Source organism: Physeter macrocephalus, chromosome 21 (genome assembly GCF_002837175.3).
Source record: "Physeter macrocephalus isolate SW-GA chromosome 21, ASM283717v5, whole genome shotgun sequence".
NCBI lineage: Eukaryota > Metazoa > Chordata > Mammalia > Artiodactyla > Physeteridae > Physeter > Physeter macrocephalus.
Genome location: NC_041234.1, coordinates 1,955,821 through 1,976,306, shown reverse-complemented (window position 1 = coordinate 1,976,306; position 20,486 = coordinate 1,955,821). Strand labels below are relative to the sequence as shown.

The 20,486-nt window shown below is 45.4% G+C and overlaps 1 protein-coding gene and 1 long non-coding RNA gene across 9 annotated transcripts in view; one reads left to right on the top strand and one right to left on the bottom strand.

The window, feature by feature from the left end:
• The window catches only part of LOC114484730 (uncharacterized), an 85,827-nt gene extending 74,179 nt beyond the window's left edge, over positions 1 to 11,648 (top strand). For all 6 annotated transcript variants that reach the window (XR_008616430.1, XR_008616429.1, XR_003677954.2 and 3 more), the window contains 4 exons: positions 6,231 to 6,286; positions 7,393 to 7,727; positions 9,157 to 10,344; positions 11,494 to 11,648. This is a non-coding gene — a long non-coding RNA (uncharacterized lncRNA). The remainder of the gene's footprint in view (positions 1 to 6,230; positions 6,287 to 7,392; positions 7,728 to 9,156; positions 10,345 to 11,493) is intronic.
• NHS (NHS actin remodeling regulator) overlaps positions 1 to 20,486 on the bottom strand; it is a 350,056-nt gene that overhangs the window by 70,345 nt on the left and 259,225 nt on the right. The gene's annotated exons all lie outside the window — the stretch shown is intronic.

The window sequence follows — 20,486 nt, the reverse complement described above, 5'->3', positions numbered from 1 at the left end:
ATGTGTGTATGCCGGGGTGTGATGTAAACATGTATTTCTTGCTCTGGGCAGCAGTCAACACACGGAAAGCTACTGTTGAGGCCACCCCTCTCAGGTACTGAGGAGGAAATCAAGGTTCAAAGATATGACCCAAGATCACAGAGTTGATTTTTGGCAGAGGCAAAAACAAAGCTTAGGTCTCCTGACCCCGGGTCCATGCACTTCCCTTGGCAACGTTCAGCCTGGCCGCTGCGCCCTTCATCTATCTCTCTCAGTGCTTATTTGCTATCTATCACATCGATCAGGTTGTCCTTCCGAAAACAAAACCCGAAACTCACAACACACGCTTTTCACCTGTCATCTAAGAAACTAGCCATGTTACTTTTGGGATGCCAGAAACGCTTCGGCCCGGGGAGCAAAGAACAAGTTTCCCGGGGGTGCTCCTGCTCCCAGTCAGCAGACCACACACGGGTAGCACTAGTTTATAGATACTGAGGCAGCAAGGTACGCATTAGATTGAACAATATTAAATTAGTGATATTCAACTGTTTCGCTCTACAAAAACCATCTCAATAGCGCGGTCTAATAATTAGATCAACCCCAAGGTTACTTAGCTTTACCAGAGGGGCCGTGATATTCTCAGATAGTGGTAAAGCGCCTGCTTTCCAGCAAACCTGGGCTGAAAAATGACCAGTCCATCACCAAGTCATGACACCTTTGGGGCAGTTTTCAAGACTTGCATGCCTGAGCTTAAATCAGAGTGGGAGCCTGGCTCCACCCTTGCCTCGTCAGCCCCACACCCCTTAAAGAGACACTGGCAGTTTTACATGTTTGCAAACAAGTTAACGTATAGAAAAGATAATACCGATCAGAAATAAGGAATTTGATCTTTCAGGAGAGCCAGATGGATAGCTAAGGAATACTTCAGAGATTCAGAAAAGGGTGAATTGTCACAAAGCTATTTTCATTATTTGCAGAGAACCAGGTGAGGCTGGTTACAGGGAAGACATGAGTATCAGCTTTTGGTATTCTTGGTTCCTTGAAAGCAGGAAGATGGAGAGGAAGGAAGGCATTCTGTCCACAAAGATGAATACAGTGTTTTAAAGTCCCTTCATTCCTGCTCAAACTACAGATGTGATGTTATGAACACAGGTACCTTTGACATCCCAGGGAAGAAAGTGGAGCTGGAGTGGGAGAGGCAGATCAGAAAAAGCATGTGAAAATCACCTTTCTATTCAGGAGACACTGCATACAGCCACTGGATGTAAGAGGAAAGGGGTTCTTTCTGTTTCCATGATGGTGCACAGAGACTCTCTGGTCCTCTTGGACAGATGCCCTTGCCTTGGTTAAATCATGAAGCAGTAAGGTAATTAGCACATGACACCCAGTTACACATGCTAATAAATCTCTTCTCCTACGTAGAGGTTAGTCTCTTAAAATTTACTTAGAGATCATCAGCAATGATGGAAAATTTAAAAATACTTACAAAAGGTCCCACATACCACCTCCACTGCACTGCACTTAGAATTACTTACTTGCTAATTAGTATCTTCATCGGTAGAGAAGTGATGCCCTTTATTGGGCCAACAAAGAAGGAATAACTATATGAGCCTGCAAGCCAAAAGGAATTCTTTTCCAAGGACCTTTCCACTCCCAAAGCCAAGACGTTTATAATGACTTGTGTGCTCTCTATAAAAGACACACATAGTTAACACATGATATATTGAATCTGGAGTCAGAAAAGATGTGTTGTCTTTTGACTCAGCCTGAGTCTCGCCGAGTCTGCAGCAATACTGAAGGAGGCCCACTCTTCACGGACAATGGCTCTTTCTCTATCTGCCTGGGGAAGACAGGCTCAGAGAATGGTTCCCCAGGACAGGCATTGAGGCAAAGGTTCAGGAGGTGATACTAAGAAGCTACCAGTAGGGGGAGGAGGGAAGTGAGTAAAGGGAAGGGAAGGAAGCCAATAAAGGGTGTACGTATGAGCATGTTATCATGGTGGGTAACTGGGGCTGGATCCCCTTCGGGGAGCTAGTGCAGAACACACCCCTTAGAGGCGAGGGAGTTGGGATATTTATCTACCACTTCCTATCAATCATTGGTTGAAGGCTGCCTAGGTGCCAGAACAGTATTTCCCTGGTACTTCTAGAAAAGCAGGCTCCTTAGTCAGAGAAAGAATGCAGGTCGTGGGAGCTGTAAGTCAGGCTGCTGTGCACTAAACTAATAAGGGTGAGGGACTATGGACAGAGCGCTAAGAGCCTTGGGGGTTTTAGGAATGTGACCCTTAGAGAACAAGCATTTGCATTTCAGATTTGGGATGTCTTGACTGCTCACCTGGCTAATTTTTAAAGTTCTCCAATGCCACAGTAGCTTAAAATGGATTTGTTGTCAAAATCCCCCAAGAGTGGCAGTGAAAAACCCCTGGTCAGACTACTCTGGATCCTGGTTGGAACATTAGCTGGGAGGGCCATGGCCTGGAGGCCTGGCTGAGGGGAGGCTGCGTTCTGTAGAGCCGTGGACTAGGTGCCCTGGCTATGCCCAGGGTCCTGCCTCCTGTGTGGCATTGAGCAGGTCACTGGACCTCCTACAGTCTCTTCCCTCCTCTGGAGTTTTAGGCATGATATGGTAGCCCAGGTTCCTCTTGCATATTTGCTGCCCCAGACCTGGAATCAGCCCTTTCCCCGAGAAGTCCTGGCTCTTCTCGGAGGGAACAGGCTTTAGAGACCACATTCTGCATGCCAGGGGTATTCATTGTTGCTGGGTTGTCATTGACTCTAAGCTTCTTCAATAGACAAGACTAGAAAATATGTAAATTTTAGAAGGTGAAGATAAATCATGAGTTGAAACTGCTATTTCCAATTCAAATCTAAGATTACGGGTTTCAATTTAACTTTCTTGATTTTATAATTGATCTCTTTTCTCTTATGCTGAAAGTCTTGATTCTTAACGACAGTGGCATAATTTCTTCCTTGAGTAGTCTCAGAATGACTACAATAAGACAACTGAATTCAGTTTTAGATACCTTTTTGTTTTGCTTTTTGTCTTTAGGATATTTTCTACTACAGATGGACAGTAAGAAATACTTTAAAAGTCACATGAAATGACTGAAGGTGTTGAATACAATAATTGTTAAGGTTCTGTATATTCCTTTGGGTGCATGAAATGAGGAAAACGAGAGGCTCCTGCCTGCCCCATTCAGGTGGATCTAGTTCGTAAATAACTAAAATCCGTCTAAAGCTTCTGCATTTTTAATTTACGGCTTATTTGAGAAAAACAGACAAGCAAGCCTTCTTGCCCTTCACGCCCGTCTGCCCCATGTGTTGCCATATTTAGAAAACTAGGAGTTCCTTCCCTTCCCTCCTTGTCTCTGGGGTGTTCTGCCGCTGGCCCTCGGAGGAGCTGCACGGGCTTTGTTGAGCAACCGCACAGAGAAGCCCACGTGGTGATGAGGAGAGCCTTTAATCTCCAGAAGACTTGAAAGCTCAAGCCTGGAGGTCTTGACATTTAGCCCAGAGATCAAACACATATGTTGGTACCTGCAGGGAAAAGGGAAATGAACTAGCCATTTTTGAATCCAGAGCCTCTGATGGAAACTCCATAAGCAATGGCAGAATCTACTGAAGGCCATGGGCCCAGCAGAAGCTGAGTAGCCTGTCTAGGGAATCTCTCTAAGGATGTGGGTGAGCGGACCACACACACGGATCAGACTGCTTCACCTATGAATGTCTGTAAAGGAGCCCAAATACCAAGACACTAAGCTGTACCATATGAAGTGGATATTTTTGTAGGTCAAAATAGTTAGAAATATTGTTGATTTCATATGGTTCAACTGTATAGCTCTTAAATAGGCAAATGAGAATCCAAGAACTCAACAATCTTTCAAAATAGATAAATGACACCCTACTTCTCCCTCCCAGGTTTAAGGCATTTGTCATGTTTCTCTTCTCAGGTTGATTTGCTAAGGAGGCAGGTAGAGTGAGAGGAAAAGAGAGAAAAAAGTTATAGCAGGCAACTGGTTCTAGAGGGTCGCGTTAGAGGACAGGGGACTTGGGCCCCAGTGCTGGCTGGTACAGTTCAGTGGCTCACCAGTAGGTCTTGACCCCAGTCCCGCCGAGCGTACCAGAGTCCCTGTCTAATCACACTTGGGTCTGGGAAATGGAATGTGTAACCTCTTATGAAGTTCAAGGTACATACTGTGCAGATGTACTTTAAAGATAAGGAGGTGCCATCAGTGCCCTCAGGAATTTCTAACCTGGTAGCCACATTAGACAGATTAGATGATGAGCCCAGTGGGATCAAGTGTGCCCCCTGAGAAAGGTACAGAGGGCCATACAGGTCTAAGAGAGACGCTGTCTGGTTCGGGAAGGGGTACAGGGAGAGGTAGTCTTGAAGTGGAGGCAGAGTTGATGGATAGAATTAGCAGGGAGGTTGGAAAACGCTGGAAGAGAACCGTATGAAATTTCCATTTTGAGGTAAGAAACCTCTGAATATTGGCAATTTCCTATGAGGCAACCCAATATGAAGGTTGGAAAGAGTGTCGGTGCAGGTCCCAGGAGGAGTTTACTGCCGCTGGACCAGGGGATTGTGTGAAGCAAAGGGGGCAGGTTAGGGGCTGCCAAGAAGGAAGACAACACGACTTACTTAGTGAGCATGATGTGCATGGACCAGACACTGAGTTAGGCTCTGGATAATATCATTTGGTTCCCACAGTCAGGAAACACATTTGATTATCTCTAATTTGCTGAATAGGCATAGAGAGGTTAAGAAATTGCCCAAGGCCCCAAAGATTATAAATGGTAGAGCCAGGACTCAGAGTGAGTACCTCTGAGTCCAAAGCCCCATACCACTTTCTACCTTGCTACCCCGCTTTCTAACCCACACCACTGCCCCACACGGGAGCAGATATCTGTGTGGGAAGGTCACGGTCATCCTGGAAAGGAAGACTGAAGTCATTCAGTGGAGAGCCTTGCTGGCCGGGTTGAGGAACCTGCTATATAACGGGGGAGTGTCTTAGGTGCCCCAAAGCAGAGCTCAAGACAAGCTGTTTGTTTAAGGATAGAGGTGGGCTTCCTTGTTGCATCTTCCAGCTAAGCAACGGTCTAGAACATGGACCTGTATGTTATAGGAGCTCAAGTATTTTGGTTGAATGGATGTGATTCAAGTCCATAAATGGTTCAAGCTGTACATCTTTGTGGCCCTTTCTCTCTCCTTTAATCTACCTTCTTTCTTTTCCGGATCTCTTTCCTCCCAGATAAATTCTACTCAATGCCCGGCTCAAGTTGTACCTTCTCCATGAATCCATTCAAGATTCATGGACCCCAGGGCCCAATAGGTTCATTCATTTATTGAGCAATGAGTGATTAAGGACTTCCCATGTGGCAGGCACTGTGCCAGGCGCTGCCAGCGATGAACATGACAGACACAGTCCTTGCCCTCATGGAGGTCACATCCAGGAAGGAGGAAGGCTAGGAAGTAAAAATTGACTGATTGATAAGGAAGGATGTAATCAGGTAATAATAGGCACTCTGATGAAATAAAGCGGGGGTGGGGGTGGGGGGAAGAGAGCAAGCCTACTGGGAGGCATGGCATGGAGTAAATGACAGTAGATGACCAGGAAGGCCTGAGATTCTCAACTAGGCATCAGAGATACCAAAGTAAGGGAGAGAGAGAGGGTACCTGTCCATATGGCGCTGACCTCTAGAGGAATGACCTCTTCCTCTAGCTGAGTGCGGCAGTCTGGCCTAGCTAGTTACCAAAGTCATTTCCTCTTTTTCGGCACACAGCTGGACTACATTTCCCAGCCTCCCTTACAGTTGGGTGTAGCCATGTGTGGAGGTCTAGCAGTAGCCTGTGAGCAGAAGTGATCTGCACCACTTCCGGCATAGCTCATAAAAGTCTCCCACATGTTTTCCTTCAAGTTCTTGAGACCTTAGAAGCCAAATACTGAAGACGGTAGTTTCACAAGATAAAAAAGAGCCTGGATCCTTGAACTCCGGCTAGGAGAGCAGCTACCCACCAGTGAAGAAAAACCCATTTTGGACGTTATGCAAGTGAAGAATAAACCTGAATTTTATTAAGCCAGTGAAATATTGGGAGTTAGTTATTTGTTTTGACAGCTCACATTACGCTAATTCACTGAAGTCACTGTGTCATTGCTGTGGCTATTCATTTGACCCCTTCTCAGCCTAGGACATGGTCTTATCGTATTACTGTTTACCTTTGTACTCTTAGTTCACTTTTTCTTTCTCTAGGTCGCACCCCCTCAACTCAGATGGCAACGGTGCAGTCGGAGGCCTGCCCTTCTAAGGTGAGTGCTTTGATATCTTATCTGCTCATTAAAGTGGGATTCCGCTTTCACTGCTATGTCATGTCAATGGATGCTTTTATGGCCCTTTGAGTCATTTGTACTTTTAGGTAGGGGAATGATCGACATTTTCTCTTTTAGTGGGCTTAGAAGACATGATTTCTAGACTACCACAAATACAATCCTTCCCCAAATTATGATCATTTCCGAATTGGTGGGGCCTGGGTCAGTATGGCAGTACTGCTTATACAGTTGTAGCTGCTTATTTATTTCTCTGTCCGACTGTTTACTTTTTCAGGACAAAGAGTATTTCTTGTCTGTATCTCAGCACGAGGCACAGTCAGGCACATAGTAGGTGCTCAGTAAATGCTTGCTGAAGGAACGAATAGGGAATAGGGTTATTTAATGTTGTTAAACACACTGATGTGCTATGGAAATAATCTGCACAAGTTTTTGTTCTTCAAGAAGCATCTTTAAGGCCACCCCGTCAATTTACAGTCAGCATTAACAAAAGCTTTTCCTTGAAAACCAAATGCATAGAAGTCAGGCTGAATTCCAAGTCGCTCCGGGGCGTCCACAGAAATGAGGATTGTGCGGGAGGACACACTAAGTAGGACTCTGCTTTCCTGCTGCTTTGCTAAGTGCTGGCTTTTCCCCACCTTTGTTCTTTCTTCCCAAACTCTACCTCCAAATTATCTCTGGGCGGCTACAGGCAGAGTCATTCTTTATCCTGACACACGCCTCCCTAAGTCACCTGCCCAGTGAAAGCTGCAAGCACCCACTTAGCCAAAATACTGGCCTCGATTTCTCTCCAAGGCCAATACCCAGGCAATGCATGCGCAGCTGGGTATTGGCCTCGGAGAGAAAGGCAATGCCCTCTCAGTGCCCTCAGAGCAAGTCGCCCAGCCCCACACAGTCTCTTGCCTTCACACTGCCCTCCTGCTCCAGATAGCAACTTTCTTTGAGTGTCACAAAGCAGAGCTTCACTGGTCAGAGGCACCAAGGCCAGACCGATACGGCAAAAGAGCAAGATCAGGAAAAGAACAGGCTATACTATAACCTTGAAGAGTAAAGAAATTCTTTCTTTTACTGTTGTTTTTCTTTTACAGCCTCCGACCCAGGCAGCAGTACGAACTGAGGTTAAAACACAGATGCCACTAACCTGCAAACCAAATGGCATGAGTCAATGACACCAGCTCCGAGACCTGTTTTGAGCCCAAGCAGTGGTCCAAGTCGCACATAGGTCACCTTGCTTGATCTAACAACAGATCAACCTCGGAAAGAGGCATTTTTGACAGAATTTCACCCACTGAAAAAACAGCTGGCTAGTCCGTGTCTTTTCCCAGTAATAAATGAGAAGCATTTATTATTTTATTACACTTACCCAACCCACAGACCACCTTCTAAACGGGCTGTTTCCTGAAAGTTGCCAGTGAATTCAAAGGTATAGATTGATTCAGTCCTGTGTAGACATGGGACAGACCCCTTTTAGTGGGTGGTCATGGGGCCCCCTTCTGTCATTTTTGCAGGGAATTAGATATTAGGGCAAGGATGTTTTACATGAAGAGGTGAAGATGATAGTGGAGAGAAGGCAAGTAGTACTTAAACAAAAGGTGGCCATCTCATTTTAGTTAAGAATGAGGTTCAGCCAATGTTCTCTCTCTTTTTTTTTTTTTTTTTTTTTTTTTTTTTTAGCACAGGCTGCGGACGCGCAGGCCCAGCGGCCACGGCTCACGGGCCCAGCCGCCCCGCGGCACGTGGGATCCTCCCGGACCGGGGCACGAACCCGCGTCCCCCGCATCGGCAGGCGGACTCTCAACCAGTGCGCCACCAGGGAAGCCCAATGTTCTCTTCTTTTAAAAAAAACTTTCTTTAAAGGCTGTCAAAGCAGTAGCTTCGGTGAGCACAACACTTATTTACCTTTTATCCACGCGTAAAGGTTTGTTCTTTCCAGAACAATAGCCACCTGGGACAAGTGACATGCAGAGGTGTTCAGATTCCCATCTCTCTCACCACTGTGTCAGCTTACCAGCGTGCCCTCCCAGGTCTTCTTCAGATACTGGCTACTGGCTAAAGCCCATTCCAGAAATACCAGTGTCCTGTGTGGTAGGGTTTTCTGAAAACCCACAGAAAGCAGGATCTACTGGGACTTTCCAGGCAAACTGCCTTTTCAGGGGTAGCAGACTCCAGAAGTTCCCTCCTCCTGGGGTGCATTCAAGGCAGTGGCCCGGAGCAGACCGTTCAGGGTCTGAACTGTAGGACTGTCAGGGCCTATCAATAGTAACAAGTATGGACTTGAGCTTTTGTATTTATGTGGGTAGACCCCAAAAGGCTCATCTCAACGATTAAGAAAATCCTAGTCGAATATTTACTTGTTAGCTAGGACTCACAGACCGTCAGGCCCTCCCTTCGCCTCCTGCTTCCCTGGACTGCACGTCTCCATCACTCTCTTACTCCGCTTCCTTTCTCTGTTCCCTTCACACTCCTTTCCCTTTTGTCCTGGGCGAGGGCCTGGGTCTCTAACAGACCAAGAGTAGCCTGCCCTTTTTGGATATGTTACATTTTTCAGCCTGTAAAGAAAGTCCTGGTGGTGGTGTTTTGTTTTGTTTTGTTTTTTCCATTTGGTGTACAGGGCCAAAGTAATAGCTATTATGGCCATGACAAGAATGAAATCATTGAGTACTGAGAAAAATCAAACCAAGAAAGGAATGACTTGTCATTCTCTGATCTTCACTCTTTATCCATTCACACACACACACTCACACACACACACACACACATCAACAGCGATGCTCACGCAACAGGTATTAGTCAGGCACCTGCATGGCCCGCCACTGAGTAACGTTCACCTTTGTTCCTACAACTTATTTCAGGCCTGCTTCTCCCACTTTCATGTGTGGAGGATGATCGTGATTTCGACAACAACTTGCCATCTTTCTCTGAATATTCATTCAACAAATAATTACTGTGCATCCACTGAGTGCTATCCCTGCCTGAGGCACTGAGGTATGAAGTCTCTGTCCTCCTGGAGCTTGCTGTCTAGTAGGAGACAGAGGGGACAAGTAAACACATAAGATACGATATCAGGTGGTATATGTTCTGTGAGGAAGCAAAGAAGTGGGGTAAAGGACTAAAGAGTGGTGTAGCAGACGAGCTCAGTGCCTTGCCAGCATCCCTGCGGCATTCACCTGGGCACGCGGAGGCTGTTTCCCGTGAGCCCCTGAGGCCCTCTGCCTGGGGGCAGTTATTTTTCCGGCGATGGGAGAATGCTTGGCCCACAAGCAGGGTAAGCAAGAAGTATTTATTAGAGAACATCTTTCTCACTTTCCTCATCTCATAGTTACGATATCTCCTTTAATCCTTTCTTTCACTATTTCCTCCAGTTGGTTCACTTCTCATTTCTCTGATGGCTGTTTTTCTGAGAGTTCTGCCATTTAAATAAAATGCGTCTACCACTGATTGGGGCAGGGAAGCTGGACTGTCCACAGCCCTGCTTAGAGAGGCAGCCTCCAGGGGAAAAGCAGCAGGCTCCCTGCAGTGGCGCCCCCCTCCCCCCAATTTTTTTAAAAGATGGGAGACAGATCATTTTCTCCTGCTCCATCGCCATCATCACTGTCAAGGACACCGTCTCCTGCGAACCCATCATGTGCTGAACTTCGGGCCATTTGTTTGACCTTCATCGTCTCTGACCCTCACACCAACTCTGAAAACCAAACAGTAACTATAGCCCAGCCCAGGGAGGCAACCTTCCCTCCTACGGCAGACGAGGCGCTCCCCTCATGCCTCTGGTTACACAGGACACACCGCAGCAGCGATTCCCGTGGCCACAGTGCCCTCACCATGCATTCTGGGCCCTGCCAAGGCAGTTACTTTGATCCTGAATAGGAGACTCCAGATCACAGGGGATGTGGAGTTCTTTTTAGGCAGCTGGCATGAGCTTAGCACAGATGCCTCCCAGAGCAGGACTGCTTTGCTGCGTCCTGGGAGGTTCATCATCAAAACTTCCTGCCCTGACCCACATTGTGACTCTCTCCATTTGTGCTTCTGGCTGGAGCTACCAGGTAACTGACATCGGAGTCTATTAGTGCTTCATTTGGCTCAGAGTCCCTTCTGGAGGAGTTGGCATCTAAAAATTGGTTAGCAATAAGCGAGCCCTAGAGGTGATAACTATTAAGGCCTGAAAGGTAGGCAGAAGTCGTCTGTGGTCTGTGTGGGTGGTCCCCAGGAAGTCCCTTAGTGTCTCTCTAGGATTTAGGTTTCTCTCAGGCTGGAAGCGATCACAGATAGTTTTTAGGGCTCTGTTTTACCCCTTTCTTGTCCTTAGTGCTTACCAAATGTCTATGTGTACATCTACATTTTCAGCTACTAGCCAGTGGGACACAGGCAGAATTCATGTACACCACTTTAAGGCTTGGTCCTTATAAAACCTCCCAGGAGCCTTGCTTCTCTCTTTTCCTCCACTGCTTGGGAACTACACATTCTAGGCTTACATCAGATTTTGTGTGAGGAAGAAAGAGAACTATTATTGTATTAAAGCACTGAGCTTTGTTGGTTTATCTGTTAGCATAGCATAGTGTAGCCTATCCTGACTAATAGATTTTCTTTTATCCTGCCTATTCATTCATTCATACATTCATTCATTACTCACTCGTACTTTCAGATGTCATTCATTCACTTGATATTAATTACGTGCCTACTACATGGCTAGACACTAGTACTTTAGCGTGAATAAACCTTGGGTTCTTCCCCTGGAGAAGAGGTGGATATCTAGGTGAGGAGATGGAGATGGATATGGGAGCAGAGACAATAATAATACAGTGTGATAAGTGTATACAGGGTGCATAACATTGTGTTATGTGCAGAGAAATAAATATTCAGAGGCCTTTACCTTTAGAAAACTTCAACTATACTCTTTCTAGTTTCATTCTTTATCCTTTTTTTCTAGACAGTGCTCACCCCTGCATACTGTGCCAGTTCTAAAAAACAAACAAACAAACAAACTGCATTTACCACCACTCTCTCCTTCCTACCAGCCCATCATTCCAAATCCATCTTCCTGAAGTACCATTTCTATAGGTCACGCCCCCGTCTGAAAATCATTCAGGGGTCTTTCTTTCATTGCCCCCCATAAGGTCCAAACTCCTTAATTTGGCATTGATCCAGTTCTGAGCTATCTTTCTAACATTATTTTCCTCTTCTCCTTCAACCAGGTTGGCATAATCCACGTCCAACAACCCACACCATCGGTGATCCCACTCCCACGTCTTTTCTCACACCACTGTTTCCTCAGAAGTCCCCTCCTTGGCTGCCTAAGTCCCTTCCTCTCTTCAGAGTCCCACCTCAAGTGATATCTTTGGTCTTTCTGTCTACCCCAGTCTATAGTATTAATATATTCAGCAACTTAGCTGAAATGGACAATTCCTTGGAAAAAAAACTAGCAAGGGACAGAGAAAAGAGAAATAGTCCTATATGTCGTAAAGAAATTGAATTCTTAATCGAAACCTTTCCCACAAAGGAAATTCCAGGCCCAGATGGCTTCACCAGTGAATTCCATAAAACATTTTAGGAAGAAATAATCCGATTTACAAAAATTCTTTCAGAAAATAGAGGAGAACATTTCCCAATACATTGTATGAAGCTTGTATAACCTTGATAACAAAACCTGATGAAAGACACTTCTAAAACACCTATAGCTAACATCATATTTAATGGTTAAACATTGGCTGCTTTCTCTAAGATTGGGAAGAAATCAAAACATCTACTTTCACCAGTATAATAAGACACAAAGATACGAAAGGAAGTAGCAAATACTGTCATTATCAGCAAAATGATTGTGTAGGTTTAAAACCCTACGAAATCTACAAAAACTGCTAGAACTAAAGAGTAAAATTAGAAAAGTCACTGGATATACGGTCAATATATAAAAAAATCAATTGTATTTCTCTCTATATATACATACTAGTAATGAAAACGTGGAGAATTAAATAAAAAGGAATACCACTTACAATATTATCAAATATATAAGTCTGACAAAAGACTGCGTGTCCTCTACCCTAAAAACTGCAAAACATTCCTAAGAGAAATTACAGAGGCCTATGTGATCAAAAGCTATACTATATTCAGGGATTAGAAGACACAACATTGTTAAAGATGTCTATTCTCCCCAGATTCATCTATCGATTCAAATCAATGGCCAATCAAAATCCCAGCATTTTTTAAAGAAACTGACAGGCTGATTCTGAGGTGTATGTGAAAATGTGCATAGGTTCTAGAATAGCTAAAATAATCTTGAAAGAGAAGAACAAATTGGGAGGATTTATGCTACCCGATTTCAAGACTTAGTATAAATCTACAGAGGTGAAGACAGGGTGGTTTTGGCAAGAGAGCAGACATACAGATCAATGGGGCAGAACAAAGGGTCCAGAAATAGACCCACACACGTACAGTTGATTGATTTTTTGGAAGAGGCGTTAAATCAATTCAATGGGGGAAAAGAAAGGTTTTTGGTTTTTGGTTTGTTTGCTTTACAAATGGTTCTGGAACAACTGAATATACGTATGGGAAAAAATTAATTTTGACCCCTACTTCACTCCATACACAAGAAGTTATTACATAAAGATCACAGACCTAAACACAAAAGCTAGAAGTATAAAATCTCTGGAACAAAATACATGACAAAATCTTCATGAACTTAAGGGAAGCAGATTTCTCTGACAGGGTTCATAGGGACTATCCACACAAGAGAATACTGATGAACTGGACTTTGTCAAAATTTTAAAAATGTCTGCTCAGCAAAAGAATGCCATTTAGAAAAAAATTGGCAAGGCACAGGCTGGGAATAAATATTTGCAATCCATATATTTGACAAAGAACTTTCATTCAGAGTATATAAAGAGCTACTACAAGTCAATAATTAAAAAAACAAAGAACCCAATTAAAAATGAGAAGGCATAATGACATTTCAGAAGAGAAGATAGATATATGAATGTCTAGTAAGCTCATGAAAAGATACTCAACATTATTTGTCAGCAGAGAAATTCAAATTAAAACCACAGCGAGATACCATTTCACATCCACTGTAATGACTACTGACGTACCAAGTGTTAGCGGGGATACAGAGCAACTAGAGCTCTGATACGTTGCTGGTGGGAGTGTAAAATGGTACAACCATTTTGGAAGAATCTCTGCCAGTTTCTTATAAAACTAAACATACACTTAACCCTATGACTAAGCATTTTCCCTCCTAGATATTTACCCAAGAGAAATGAAAATGTAAATCTACAAAAAGACTTGTACAAAAGTATTCTTAGCAGCTTTATTCATAATGGCCCCAAACTGGATACAGCTCAACTAAATAGGTACACTGTGGTGTATTCTTACAATGGATTACTGCTCAGCAGTAAAAAGGAATGAGCTACTGATACATAAAACAATGAGTAAATTTCAAAAAGTATTATGCTGAATGAAAGAGGCCAGATATTTTTTAAAAATCATACTGTATGATTCAATTTACATGTAGTGCTTGATCGGGCAAATCTAATCTATGTGACAGAAATCATAATAATGGTTGGCAAAGGGGGTGGAAGGTTGGAAAGGGGTACTAAAATTTGGGGGGGTGATGGAAATGTACTATATATTATTTTGGGAGGTGGTTGCACAAACGTATATGTCAGAGCTCATTGAACTCAACACTTAAAATGTGTACACAACTTAATTGTATGTTAAACTATAGCTCAGTTTTAAAATTACCCCTTCTGCCACCCCAGAAAACCATGTTGGGTGCTACTGTAATGTAATGTTATTATTTTCGTATGCAGTTATCCATTTTAAACTTTCTCAGATCCCTCGGCAGGACCCGCACAACACTTGGGACTCCATATTTGTCGAATCAATGAATGAGTAATAATCAGACAGTGTAAAAGACAAATAAAAGGTAAAGGAAAACTAGAGTATGACACCATACATAATTCCACTGTTTCCATTTTTCCGGGAGTCAACACCATTGCAAACGCAGGTCCCTCTCTCCCAACACACAACAGTAACCCAATGTCTAAGACATCTTGCTTTTGTTTACAATAAAAGAGGCAAGGATATAAGAGAAGGCTTTTGTCTCCTACCTCCTTTTGAGGTAACACCACATAATTATTACTCTGTTTCTTAACTCTAGTGCGATAGACCAAAAGACATCTGATGAATCACCTTTTCATTCATAAAACCCTGCTTATATCTTTCATCGCTTTTATCCTCCTAGAATAATAGCAGAGGAACGGTACTTGACGGCCCTACATTATCAGACTCTATCGGAAAAGTCTAGATAAGAGTGCTGAACCACCTATTAGTATTCTGCATGCAAACCCTTCTCCATAACCCAGAGTCATCCGTATCCTGGCAACCCTCAGAATTTCATTCTCATTGAATTGCTAGATCTTTATCAAAATATAATTATAGCCTTAATTTGAAAGATAAATTTTGATTGCCAGTGCCATGCCCAAAGGAAGAAATAATCAGGTGGGAGAGCGCTTAGGCACAATTGTTAACCATATAATCAATGTCATGAATCACCCATCCCCTAAAAAACATAACTTTGGGGGAAGTTGTGAGGGGTAGAGCAAGGAGGGGAAGAAATCACTGAGGCACCAGACTTACATTACATTATGTTTGCTCATTTTCTCATATTGTTGCTTAAGTACTTGTCATCTCTTCCCAACTGGAAGAGTCTGGGGAAGGCCCGTGCTGGGTGTCCTGCTTCTGTGTGTGCTCACAGTGGCCCGGTCTGTAGCAGGAAGTAACATGCTCTACAAGCCTCCTACCTTGGGTCAGGTTTCCTGGAAGCAGACTTTGAGATGGACATTGGTGTGTGGGAAGCTTAGTAGCAGATGCTCTTCAGGTCAAGACCTGTGGAGGGAATTAAGCAGGACTGGGCAGAGAGAGAAGTTGGGCTGTGATACGGTCACAACAAAGGATCAGCCAGCCCCACTGGGGGAGCTCTGGAGCTGGGACAGCTCTGCAGAATTGTCCTGCATTGAGGCAGCACTGTGACCAGTCACTGGATGTGCGCTGACCTGGGAAGGGCTGTGACCTTGGGCAAGGTGGCTCTCTTCAAGGACAATTCCCAAAGAGGGACTTGGCTGTGAGGCGTCAGCCACCAGTGCCCAGCTCTGACGAATGAGTGCTTGGGGAACAAGTGCTTGAGTCCTGATGAGGAAGGGGGATATAGGTGGTGCATCAAAGTAGCCACTGCACCCCCATTGGCTGTAGTGACTCAGGGCCTGGGGAAGATGATCCGAATTGGAACCCTGACAGATGGACCCCACTAGCCCATTTCTACAGGAGAGCAGCTCTCCATCCTGTTGTGCATGCTAAGTCACCTCAGAATGTGTGACTTGCTGGGAAAGAGGAGGTGGAGATCAGAAATAGTCTTGTCCCCCTGATCCAATTGGCACGCTCCTGACTTGAGGGTGGGTACTGACACTTTTTAAAAAAAAATCAATACCTCTGAGACACAGTCTGCGAGGGGCAAGAGAACAGAAGTCACACACCTCAGTTCCCTTTGCTTTGGGGCAGTCACATCTGCAGCCTCACTGCTTTCATGGTCATAAGTGGTTCATTAGTTTGGGGATGGAGAAAGAACCAGGCATATATAACTGTCTTTCTCCATTGGAGTAAAAGTAATAGATGTAGTTAACCTACATTTTCATGTACAGTCAACTTCTGAGACCTTTGGGAATGCTCAAATCTGTAAATACAGAAGCTTCAGAGTTCACCACTGTGGTAGGTAGTCTGTTTCCACCCCTCCTGGTATTCACGCCCTTGGTTAATTCCCTGCCCTGGAGTCTGGGCTGGTCCTGTGACTTGTGTCATCCTGTTGGTAAAACAAGTCACAGGCCCAGCCTTGAGAAGGCCTGGAAGCTTCTGCCTTTGCGCTCTTGGGGACCCTTAGCCACGAGGTAAGAAGTCCAGCTACCCTGCTGGCAAGGCCACTTGGACAGGCCCTGAGACTACTACACAGAAAGAGACAGAAGCACAGCCAACCCAGCATCCCAGTGGAGCCTAGCCCCCAGGTGACACAGCAACTGACTGGCCACCGGCAAGACTAGCAGAAGAACTGCCCAGTGAGCGCGTCCGAAACTCTGCAGAATCTTGGACCAACCGACTGGCTGTTGTTTCTTAAGCCATTAAGTTTTGGGGTGGATTCTTACACAACAATAGATAGACAAAACAACCCCAACTAGCAGTTACCTCGAGTCAAGTGGCTATGCTGGCCTCGCCCCACCCCTATCAAGTCAACTGCCTTTTAAGGTTGAACTGAAGAGTCCTTCCTCATTTGATGGCCGCTTTTCACAAGGAAACAAACATTTTTATTACTTGTTAATAGTTACCGCCTACCCAGTGATGAATAGACCAAAAAATTTTTAAGGAAAAAAAAAATCCTCACTAGGCTGTCGGAGCCGGAGGTCAGGGATTGGGCTCTCTCACTAGCTATGTAGCTTAATCCTGTGTATCATTTTCATAGGCTGGGGGCTCAAATTCATGCCTCAGTAAATTTACAAATGGCTCCCTGTCATGGACCTCCAAGGTCATTCACTGAGAGAAGAAACTCAGAATATTAAATCCTGAGATTCAGGGTCTGTGTTGATTGGACACGCTAGAGAGGGCTGGACATGGAGCCCACCAGGTCAGAGATGGAGTGTAGCAAGATGATCCAGGGCTGGATTCTGGAGCCAGATCACCTGGGATCAAATCCCAGATCTGTCACTTGTTAGCTGTAAAACCCTGGGCCAGTTACTTCACTTCTCTGTGCCTCAGCATCCTTATCTATAAAGTTGGGATAATAATAGTCCCTCACTCGCAGGGTTATTGTGAGGATTAAGTGAGTTAATAATATATGTACAGGGCACACACCAGTGCCTGGCTCTTCTGAGCCTAACTCTAAGTGGTTCTACAGTAAAAAAAAAAAAAAAAAACAAAAGAAAGCAAACAAAAACAAAAACGAAAACAACTCACATGGACTTTAAGTTATACAAGTAGCTGTTTTTAGTGAGTGTACAAGATGAAGGCTATCTAGGGACTGTATATCAGCTTTCTGAAACTATAGCCTATATAACTGTTTCCATAAGAGGGCAGAGTGAACAGAGCACGGCAGAAGGAGCACTGCGCCAAGAGATGGAGACCTACATTCTAACTGCAGCCCTGCCGCGAACTAGCTGTGTCGCGCTGGGCGAGTGATCTATAACATGGGGGATAATACAATGACCTTGCCTAAAGAGCCTAGACCAGATGGTCCCTCTAGGAACCTTTTATGTCTCAACAATACCTTTCCAAATCCTGAGACAGGAAAGGGCAAGTGGAATTACCACCGTTTTAAAGATGGAGATATGTATTTGGCCACGTGACTTGCCCAGAGCCAAATCCAATCCCAGAGTAGAGCAAAACAGGGGCATCTTCCATGCCAGAGAGCTTATTGCTGCGGCACAGACTACATGTCCCAGCTTCCCTTGCAGTTTGATGTGGCCATGTGATTGAGTTCTGGCCAGTGGAATGTGGGTGGTGATGAGGTGTGCTACTTCCAGTCCTCCGTGCTGTGCTCTCTCTTTCCCCCTTCTGCTGGCTAGATACAGAGGAACCCAGGAGGGACTCCAAGGCCCTAGGGGATAGCAGAGCTGCAAGAGGGCATGAGACCAGGTTCCTTGTCATCACAAGCCAAAAGTTGATTAGACTTTATATGATTAAAAAAAGAAAAACTGCATTGTGTTAACATCCTGACATCTGGGACTTACTTGTTACAGTATTCCGTAATCCGTACACTCAGTGTGAGTCTCTAGTTAATTGCTGATTCAGGTTCTGAGCTTCAAGAGGAAGCAGCCTTTTTCTGTTTAAGTGCAAGAGATCACTGACACCTTATTGGTACAGGCAGAGCCAAGACAATGAAGTCTTTAGGAAATCTGAATCCCAACTCATGGCCCTCCCATGGGCTCTTCTCACGGTGCCAAAGAGTTATTAGCTACTGTTGCACTGGGCCTTTTGGCTACACTGAATCATCAGTAATCTTGCATCTTCTGTAGGGAACACAAAGATGAGGGACATTTTAAAGATAAACCAGCAAATATTCTCAAGCCTCTAATAGAAGACTAATCAGGAATGATTAGAGGATTTATCAGAGGTGCTTTGTTTCCTGGTCTCTTCCTTCTCCCAAATCAAACTCTATTTTAATATTGTCCCGATGATTATATTTCTGACGTACCTACAGAAAATAAAGGTAAAATTTTAAAATCAAAATTCTCTTTGAAAAGGAAGAGAGAATCACCCAGTAGGTTCCATCTTGAATAGGGAACTGATGGTGGTAATTTACACTTTCCCTCCTAAATTCCCATACTCTTTAGTTTATTTCTTTCACGGTTAAAAAGTTAGGCATTTACATTTTTTTTTCAGCCGTTACCAATGCATTTTTGCAAAAAAAAAAAAAAAAATTCCCATCATTCAACCAGATCAAGAACAGATGGGGCCTTTTTTCTTCAAGCTGGACTTTGCCATCTTTGCTGCCAAAGAAAAGGCGAACATGGGGGAAATTAAGGCTTTTGAAAATAAATAACGGGAGAGCCCTGGCAGGCTCAAGGGATCCAGAACCCACAGGAGGAGATCTGAGCTTCCCACCATCCACTAGGATCAGTGAAGTCCTCAGTCCCTTCCTGTCTCCCTTCCATGTGGTACCTTCCCCATCAGCTGGGGGCGGTCCCCTTCAGACAGACTGGGTGCCTCTCAATTACCAAGAAGAGATTCCTCACTCAACTGTCCAGGGATTTCCATCTGGAAAAGAGCGAGCGGCACCCCAGCTACTATCTGCACCCAGGAAGCTGGCATGATTTAAGTACCACCTGGACCCTTTGGTCCCTCTGTATTCTGGGCCAAACTCCTTTGGGGGGGGGGGAGTGGCCTGCTGGCCCCTAGGCACAGAGGAGGAAGCCCCACATATGGCTAGGCAGAACTCAGAGGGAATGTAAAGCTGCAGATACCCATGGCTGGGGGCTGGGGAGGGGTCTCTGTCTGGACTCCCATCCCCCAATCTTGCAGCCCAGTTGCTTAGGACCTCACATAGGGATGGATGGGCTGCTGCTCTCTCACACAGACCAGCTTCCTAGCATCCCCACCCTGTCCTGAGACTGGTGGCCGAACTGCTCTGAAGGATGTGTGGACCTGGTCACAGGCTGTCTGGGGGCCCAGTGTGGCTCACCCTCACGCAGCTGGGAAGGGAGACCCCCATCCTTGTAATAGTGGGGTCAAGCTAAGCTGCATCTCCAGCCGCAGGGTATTTTTAGACGCTGTTATCTTTGTCTTGCACACAAGCAGCTGTGAAAAACAAACTGGTGACCAGGAGGCACGAAACTATAAAATAAAAACCTCATAAAGCAAGAGCTCCCAAACTCAAGAGCAGAGGACACTATGGCTACAACAGCGCGCACCATCATGGCGGGCCTGCTTAATCTTCCCCTGAGGGGGCACCAGGTGGGGCTTTGCTCTTTTACTGTCCACCCATTCCAGGCCTGGCAGGCCCTGGGCAGGTCCAGCTTTGGCCCACCAGCCGGCAGGGCTAGTCAGCCAGCAGCCCTACTCGCGCCCACAGACGGTGACCCAGGTGGACAGGTGTGCCAAGGGAGCAGGCTTGATGGGGTTAACACTGCCGCAAAAGGAAAAGCTCCAGCTCTCTCGCCTCTCTTTTCCAGCTCATCCTTAACAGTCCATTTGCCTTACAGCATCGCAGCCAGCTCCATGACAGTGAAACCCCTGCACAGGCAGAATGTCACCCAACACCAAGTGGCAGGGCAGGAAAACAGGATGGGGCACCAAGAGGTATCCCCAACTTCTCCCTAGCCCTCAGAGCTCTTGGAAGGCCGAGCCTCAGGGTGCCCTCCCACTCAACAGTGCCTTCGAGTCCCTGTCGCCACCAGACCAGGCAACCCCTGCAGCCCCCTCCACCCAGCTAGTAAAGGCCCTGGCAGCCACGTGGAAGAGTGCCACCTCTCCCCAAAACCCGGGCTGGGGAGGGGGGGGAGGAGGCGGCAAACTTCAAAACTACAGCTGCAATATGCTTTTAAAAAAAATTAAAAGACCCCTGAAAGCCAGAGAGGCTCCCCTCCTCCCTTGGAGCTACGTGCGGTCCACCTTGACCGCCCGCTCACCCTCACTCTGCTCTGCCAAGGGAACCCGG